The sequence below is a fragment of the Oncorhynchus mykiss genome, chromosome 10, assembly GCF_057628025.1.
Source record: "Oncorhynchus mykiss isolate SJ-2025 chromosome 10, ASM5762802v1, whole genome shotgun sequence".
NCBI lineage: Eukaryota > Metazoa > Chordata > Actinopteri > Salmoniformes > Salmonidae > Oncorhynchus > Oncorhynchus mykiss.
This window is the reverse complement of record NC_143031.1, coordinates 76,898,528-76,907,745: the sequence shown is the minus strand read 5'-3', so window position 1 is coordinate 76,907,745 and position 9,218 is coordinate 76,898,528.

Genomic DNA, 9,218 nt, shown 5'->3' with positions numbered 1-9,218 from the left:
CGACATTTTCTGACGTTTTGGACATCGGCGAGGGTTTATCGGATGTTCGGGCACACAAAACATTTTCTGGAGGCAAGGCGAAGTTCAGAGCCGAAGTCTATGTACACCTCTTCCTCGGTGATTGGTCAACAGTAGGACTCTACAATAAGGTCTTTGTTGTCGTCCAACTGGAGACGAAAATACTGCACTATACATCTTAGTTAGATGTAAAATTGCGCAAAAACATCAAAATGAATGACAGATTTATTGAGTTATGTTAGAATCACTTTGACTATTTTGAGAAAGTACAGGTTACGGCGTCTCAAAATGGACAAACATGACTATTGCCGCTTCTCGGTTTTCAAACGAAGGTCTTTTTTTAAGAGACTTTACGAGCGCACTGGTTCGGTTCGACTAGCCGAGTTTGGCTCGGCACCAGCTGAACTTATTTTTCGGCGGGGTTTATCAGCGGTTGGCATCCAACGTTATGGTGTCTTACCGCCACCTACTGTACTGGAGTGTGGGCCAGAGACAGGGAGCAACTAAATCCTACCTGCCAGCCCCGTTGCTCTTAAAAAAAAGATAACAAAATATTTGAGACTATATCTAATGACGTTCAACTCAATGCACTCTTTAAACTAATGTCCTGTATCCCTTTCTCCCTCATACTAGATCTCATCCCCTCTCATGCTCCACATGCTCCACTGTCTCTGTTTCCTGGAAATACTCACATTTTCCTGTTGGAAGCTTTCCTATCACATGTAAGGTCTTATTCAACTGGCTGTGTCCCAACCTTAATCTTGTAAATATAGCCTCCTCTCTTCTGTTCCTTCCTGTAGTTCTCCCTTCCCCAACTTTCCTCTGTATTTGAAATAAATGCCTGCCCTTAGTATCTCTATTCCACTGCTCCTGCCATTTCTCCACCATCACTGTCCATATCATGCTTTTTGCCTTTTTGCCTCTACCTTGCTCATTGAAACTACAACTTCAACATCCCCACGACTTAGTGCTTGTTTAGCCAGTACATCATGTGCCTCGTTCCCCTCCACTCCCACATGAGCTGGGACCCATGTAAATATGATCTGTTTACCCATTTGTTTACTCCAGCAATGGGTTTGTAGCACGTATCAAGACGTCTCTTAAACCAATCAGATGGATCAACACCCTGCCTAACTTCCTGTAGTCTTTCCAACACTTCTAGATCACCTACTGGAGGTGGGAGGAGCCATGGTGGATTCACAATAATATCTACCGTTGGACTAAACTCCCTTCCATAATTATTATTATTTTATGTTTTAAGTTTTATTAGAGGACTAATCACGCTTCCCTGCAGTGTACCGTTATCCACCATGTAGCTGAGAGAGACTTCCTGACACTCACCTGGATAGACCTTCCAAACAGGAAATCCTTTATCCAGTTATACATTCTTCCTCCTACCCTCATAATATCAAGCTTGATTAACAACCCCTCCTCCCACACTCTGTTGTACAACACCAATACCTTATCCAGTGCCTCATCACTAAGATGGGCCAACATAACATAGCACACCTGATCTTTCCCAGGTGAAGTTAACCAATCCCTTTTCATCTCTGCCATGGTAAATGGGGCATTCAATGCAACATTTACATCCTCCCTACTATCCAGCATTTCAGGATTATCCTCTCTCATTCTCTCTTTCCCCCTCCACTGACAAATTTGCAGAGCTATGCACTTGGACAAATGCTTTGTCCATCATCTCTGCCTTGTTCTGTTCCTGCCACATCCTTCCAACTCGTCAACACTGGATAATACCACTTCCCTCTGAACCCACTCATCCTCTTAATCATCCTCCACACTTCTCCTACAGGTGTCGCCCTTCCAATTGTGTCACAGAAACGAAGCCAACATGACCTCTTTGCCTGACGGATGTTTCTCCTCACTAGGGCCCGGGCCTGCTTATACTGAATCAGACTGATGGATAGTTCTCCTCACCAGGGCCTGTTTATACTGAATCAGACTGACGGATAGTTCTCCTCACCAGAGCCTGGGCCTGTTTATACTGAATCAGACTGATGGATAGTTCTCCTCACCAGGGCCTGTTTATACTGAATCAGACTGACGGATAGTTCTCCTCACTAGAGCCCGGGCCTGCTTATACTGAATCAGACTGATGGATAGTTCTCCTCACCAGGGCCTGTTTATACTGAATCAGACTGACGGATAGTTCTCCTCACTAGAGCCTGGGCCTGCTTATACTGAATCAGACTGATGGATAGTTCTCCTCACTAGAGCCTGGGCCTGTTTATACTGAATCAGACTGATGGATAGTGCTCCTCACCAGAGCCTGGGCCTGCTTATACTGAATCAGACTGATGGATAGTTCTCCTCACTAGGGCCTGTTTATACTGAATCAGACTGATGGATAGTTCTCCTCACCAGGGCCTGTTTATACTGAATCAGACTGATGGATAGTTCTCCTCACTAGGGCCTGTTTATACTGAATCAGACTGATGGATAGTGCTCCTCACCAGAGCCTGGGCCTGCTTATACTGAATCAGACTGATGGATAGTGCTCCTCACCAGAGCCTGGGCCTGCTTATACTGAATCAGACTGATTGATAGTTCTCCTCACCAGGGCCTGTTTATACTGAATCAGACTGATGGATAGTTCTCCTCACTAGGGCCTGTTTATACTGAATCAGACTGATGGATAGTTCTCCTCACCAGAGCCTGTTTATACTGAATCAGACTGATGGATAGTTCTCCTCACTAGGGCCTGTTTATACTGAATCAGACTGATGGATAGTTCTCCTCACCAGGGCCTGTTTATACTGAATCAGACTGATGGATAGTTCTCTTCACTAGGGCCTGTTTATACTGAATCAGACTGATAGATAGTTCTCCTCACCAGGGCCTGTTTATACTGAATCAGACTGATGGATAGTTCTCCTCACCAGGGCCTGGGCCTGTTTATACTGAATCAGACTGATGGATAGTTCTCCTCACCAGAGCCTGGGCCTGCTTATACTGAATCAGACTGATGGATAGTTCTCCTCACCAGGGCCTGGGCCTGCTTATACTGAATCAGACTGATGGATAGTTCTCCTCACCAGGGCCTGTTTATACTGAATCAGACTGATGGATAGTTCTCCTCACTAGGGCCTGTTTATACTGAATCAGACTGATAGATAGTTCTCCTCACCAGGGCCTGTTTATACTGAATCAGACTGATGGATAGTTCTCCTCACCTGGGCCTGCTGATACTGAATCAGACTGATGGATAGTTCTCCTCACTAGGGCCTGTTTATACTGAATCAGACTGATGGATAGTTCTCCTCACCAGGGCCTGTTTATACTGAATCAGACTGATGGATAGTTCTCCTCACTAGGGCCTGTTTATACTGAATCAGACTGATGGATAGTTCTCCTCACCAGGGCCTGGGCCTGTTTATACTGAATCAGACTGATGGATAGTGCTCCTCACCAGAGCCTGGGCCTGCTTATACTGAATCAGACTGATGGATAGTTCTCCTCACCAGGGCCTGTTTATACTGAATCAGACTGACGGATAGTTCTCCTCACTAGAGCCTGGGCCTGCTTATACTGAATCAGACTGATGGATAGTTCTCCTCACTAGAGCCCGGGCCTGCTTATACTGAATCAGACTGATGGATAGTTCTCCTCACCAGGGCCTGTTTATACTGAATCAGACTGACGGATAGTTCTCCTCACTAGAGCCTGGGCCTGCTTATACTGAATCAGACTGATGGATAGTTCTCCTCACTAGAGCCTGGGCCTGTTTATACTGAATCAGACTGATGGATAGTGCTCCTCACCAGAGCCTGGGCCTGTTTATACTGAATCAGACTGATGGATAGTGCTCCTCGCCAGAGCCTGGGCCTGCTTATACTGAATCAGACTGATGGATAGTGCTCCTCACCAGAGCCTGGGCCTGCTTATACTGAATCAGACTGATGGATAGTTCTCCTCACTAGGGCCTGTTTATACTGAATCAGACTGATGGATAGTGCTCCTCACCAGAGCCTGGGCCTGTTTATACTGAATCAGACTGATGGATAGTGCTCCTCACCAGAGCCTGGGCCTGCTTATACTGAATCAGACTGATGGATAGTGCTCCTCACCAGAGCCTGGGCCTGCTTATACTGAATCAGACTGATGGATAGTTCTCCTCACCAGAGCCTGCTGATACTGAATCAGATGTTGGAAGTTATGCGCTCTTTTCAGTACTCTAAATGCCCTGTTCCTACTCCTCACTGCTGCCCCACACTCCTCCGTCCACCATGGGACTGCTTTCCTCCTCCTCCTCCCTGAACTCTTAGGTATAGCCTCAGTAGCTGCCCCCACTAACGCTGTTCTCACCCAGTTATTCATACTATCCACATCCCCTCTCATATCCACCTGAGCCATCACCTGCTCACTCAGCTCCTGAAACGGATTCCACTTTGCTCTTCCAAAGCACCCACCTGCCTACTCCATCCACTGACACCTCCTCCCTCCGGCCTACTGTGCATACTATGGAGTAATGATCAGTCCCTACTGTCGACTCCTCCCATACCTCCCCCTCACAGATTCCTGCCATCACACTAGATACCAGAGTCAGGTCCAAGGCAGACTCTTTCCCTTTGGCTGCATCCATCCTGGTCCCTCAGCCATCAGTCAGGCACTTCAGATCTTTCCTTTCCATTCAGATATTCCATCACTTGTCCCCCCCCCCCCTTGTTGTGGTGGGCATTAAAATCCCCACACCACATGACCGTACTTCTATCATCCCTTCTCTCAACCACACCTCCACCACCACATATTCCTGTTCAATACCTCTGCCTAGCATCCTGTAGGGAAGTCCTTGCTTCATGAAGGTGGCATATTCCCCCCCTCCCACTACATATATGTCCCTACGAACCACTATATATCCCTGTATTTTAAACTCCACATTCGGTTTGAGTCATGTTTCCTGCACACAGATCATATCAGCCTTAGCTGGAATATCCACAATTAACTTCTTGAATTCCTGCCCATTGGCCAACAGGCTTGGAGCATTCCATTGTAGTATTAACACCATAACTAAGATCCAGTAATACATGGCTCCACCCTCCGCTGATTGAGGTCATCTCCAACCTCTTCCCATGTCAACCCTGTCATACTCAGATGTCTCCCAACAGCTTTCACTATTAACTTAATCTTCTCCGTTTCAGACTTTACTTCAGCAGTGCTGTTGATAACTCCTGCTATGAACGTCACCAGCTTTCTCTTATCTACGTATACCATATCGCCACCCACCTGCCCCATAATCCCCGGTCTAGATGCTCCTACTCATCTCTCTCTTGAACCTGTATCTCTCTGGACCTGCCTCCGCATATGACACCCTTCTCTCCACTCTCACTTGTTGCTCCTCCACTGCCTTCTTCACAGCCTCACACCCACTATATGTCACACGATGAGCACCCCCACAGCTGGGGGGCACTTTGGGTTTACACCATCCCCACATTTCCCATACTCATGCTCCTCTCCACACCTGGCACATCTATTTTTCTCTTTACAGGCTGTTGCCACGTGCCTCAACCTCTGGCATTTATAACATCTTAAAGGCTTCGGTACATAAGCCCTCACATAATAACTCATATATCCTATGGTTACTTTATTTGGCAGTATCTGGTCCTTGAAGTGTAGATTGGGCTATCTACCCTAACTCCACTCCTTGTTGCTTAGTTGCTTGACGACTTCCCCCATCAACTTTTTTTTATCACAGCCGTCAACCTTATCAGACTCATCGCCCCCTACTCCCCCATCCTCCCTAAACATCAGAACCACTTTATGCTCCTCCTCACCTCCATGCTCCTCCTCACCTCCATGCTCCCCTCACGTCTTATCTTGCCCTTCCTCGGCACTTTCTACCTCCGAACATGGCGCAGAAGGAAAAAGCTCTCGGAGTGAAGCAAATAGAGAAGTGGAAGGTGGTGTGGAGCAGCCGGAATGATCAAGCAGGGAAGCAGTGGATTAAAGGGGTGATAACAGGAATGCCTGTGAATTTGGACAAACTATCCCTTTAAATCTAGTCTGTTACACTACAAGGTAAGGAAACCAATGTGTCAGTTTGTAATTTGGATGAACTATCCCTTTAAATTGTGCTGCAGGAGCATGTGGGTTGTGTTCACTGTACTGTATGTTTTTCACACTCTAGATTAAGGATGCTAAATCAAACTGAACAGGCATTCTTTATTGGCATCTAAAGGAAAGCGTGAATTTAATCCATATGCTCTGACCAGTGGTTGTGGTTTTGTCCGTGACTTATTGACCAATGATAATGTAGCATATCTGTTTTCAGCGCATGACTATACATAAGAATATACACCAAAAGCATTATGGGTAATGTGTGTAGATTGATGAAAAAAAACAAGATTCAATCCATTGTGGAAAAATTCAAAAGGTGTCTGAATACTTTCCGAATGCAATGTATATGTATATATATATATACATACACACATGTATGTATGTATGTATGTACTGTATGTATATATATGCATAATTACATACACACACTACCGTTCAAAAGTTTGGGGTCACTCAGACATTTATTTTAAATTTTTAAGAAAAGCACCTTTTTTTGTGCATTAAAATAACATCAAATTGATCAGAAATACAGTGTAGACATTGTTAATGTTGTAAATGACTATTGTAGCTGGAAACGCCTGATGTTTAATGGAATATCTACCCAGGCATACAGAGGCCCATTATCAGAAACCATCACTCCTGTGTTCCAATGGCACGGTGTGTTAGCTAATCCAAGTTTATCATTTTAAAAGGCTAATTGATCATTATGCAATTATGTTAGCACAGCTGAAAACTGTCTCAAACATGGGCGGGTGGAAAACAATACATGTCGTCTATGCACTGAAATTGGAGGACGCTTTTCCCAACTTATGTAACTGATGTGAAATGGCTAGCTAGTTAGCGGTGGTGCGCGCTAATAGCGTTTCAATCGGTGACGTCACTCACTTTGAGACCTTGAAGTAGTTGTTACCCTTGCTCTGCAAGGGCCGGGCTTTTCTGGAGCGATGGGTAACGAGCTTCAAGGGTGATGCTTCGAGGGTGTTGATGTGTGCAGAGGGTCCCTGGTTCAAGCCCAGGTTGGGGCGAGGAGAAGGACGGAAGCTATACTGTTACACTTAATTAATATTAGGCAAGTTGAGAAATAAATATAGTAAGCCTAGCCTATAGAAAACGGATGGGATCCTCCTCTTTTTAACATCACTGTTTTCTCACGCAATTTCATAGCCTATAGAAATGTTGAGCAACATGAGCTCTTGGGCTCTCATCAAGTGTTTTTTTCTTCGATTTTTTTATAACATTTGCATTGATGTCAGAGTGATTAGAGGGACAATAGAGTGCTGAGTACCAGGCCGTCATCACGTTTGGTAGGTTACTAATGACCATCAGCAGCATCAGAGCTTGGAGAAGCCTAATTACCGTGACTAACCCGTCACATGGAATTTGACTGCCATCCTGACTCGTGACTGCCGTTGTGGCTGTAATATGGTCACCATAACAGCCCCTGTAAGAGGCATTCATTGTTACATCCCTGTACTTACAAGACTGCAATAACAACCAGTTGCATGTTGTTATTACAGTGTAACTATGAATTATTACAATTAATGACAATACTTGTTAGTGTAATCACATATATAATTAAACTATAATATGGACCCCTTTAAAATGAAGCGTTACCAAGATTTCTATGTCACATGAATGGGTTTCCTGACATGATAAATACTTCTCCAGGCGCTGTGAGATCTGATAAGTTCATAGCGTAACTGCAAAATAAAGAGGATCTGAAACACCACTTGTTCTTGATTAAATGGGTCAGGTGTTTATGAATTACTAGGCTACTTGTGAGGTTAATGAATCACGGTTCTCCATCAGATACATATGGCCTAAAATGGTGGAGTGGTGAATACTACAGTCTATAGACTGTCTGAAACAAATTCAACTCTACAGTTGGTGACAAGAATTTAATTAGAAACTACTGGCAAGAAAATGATCAACTAAATCACGTGATGATGGTGCACCTTTACAAGTAGTCCATCTAAATCAACTGATTTATCACACTAAACTAATACAGCAGCCATCAGCATTACATTATCAGAGTACTGAGGCAGTGCTGGACAGACACCTTCATTTGTTAAAAGACACTCTTATTTATGTGTGTACCGTAGTCTACAGTGATCATTACAGAGATCCAGTCCATGTTTTCATAATACTGATAACTACTGTAGTATACAGGGATCATTACAGAGATCCAGTCCATGTTTTCATTATACTGATAACTACTGTAGTGTATGTATCCTACTAGTGAACATTACTGTGAATCCAGTCCATGTTTTCATTATACTGATAACTACTGTAGTCTACAGGGATCATTACAGAGATCCAGTCCATGTTTTCATTATACTGATAACTACTGTAGTGTGTGTATCCTACTAGTGAACATTACTGTGAATCCAGTCCATGTTTTCATTATACTGATAACTACTGTAGTGTATCCTACTAGTGAACATTACTGTGAATCCAGTCCATGTTTTCATTATACTGATAACTACTGTAGTATACAGGGATCATTACAGAGATCCAGTCCATGTTTTCATTATACTGATAACTACTGTAGTGTGTGTATCCTACTAGTGAACATTACTGTGAATCCAGTCCATGTTTTCATTATACTGATAACTACTGTAGTCTACAGGGATCATTACAGAGATCCAGTCCATGTTTTCATTATACTGATAACTACTGTAGTGTATCCTACTAGTGAACATTACTGTGAATCCAGTCCATGTTTTCATTATACTGATAACTACTGTAGTGTATCCTACTAGTGAACATTACTGATAGTCCAGTCCATGTTTTCATTATACTGATAACTGATGCACTATGTTCCATTCCATGTTTTATTTATGCACTAGTTGGTCTACAGAGTTCGTGAACAACAGTGTATCTATGTATTCCCACAATGCTTCATGAGCTATAGAGGCTATATAGTTATGAATATCTACCTTTTCCCCAGTAAAAATATCAACATAAACGGTGAAAAGAAATGCAGAAAGGAAACATCTACATCAATATTTACAGAGGGATTGTTCACATCGATACACTTTGATTCAGTAAAGGATATTCAATGACACTGTACCAGAGGAGGCTGGTGGGAGGAGCTATAGGAGGATGGACTCATTGTAATGGCTGGAATG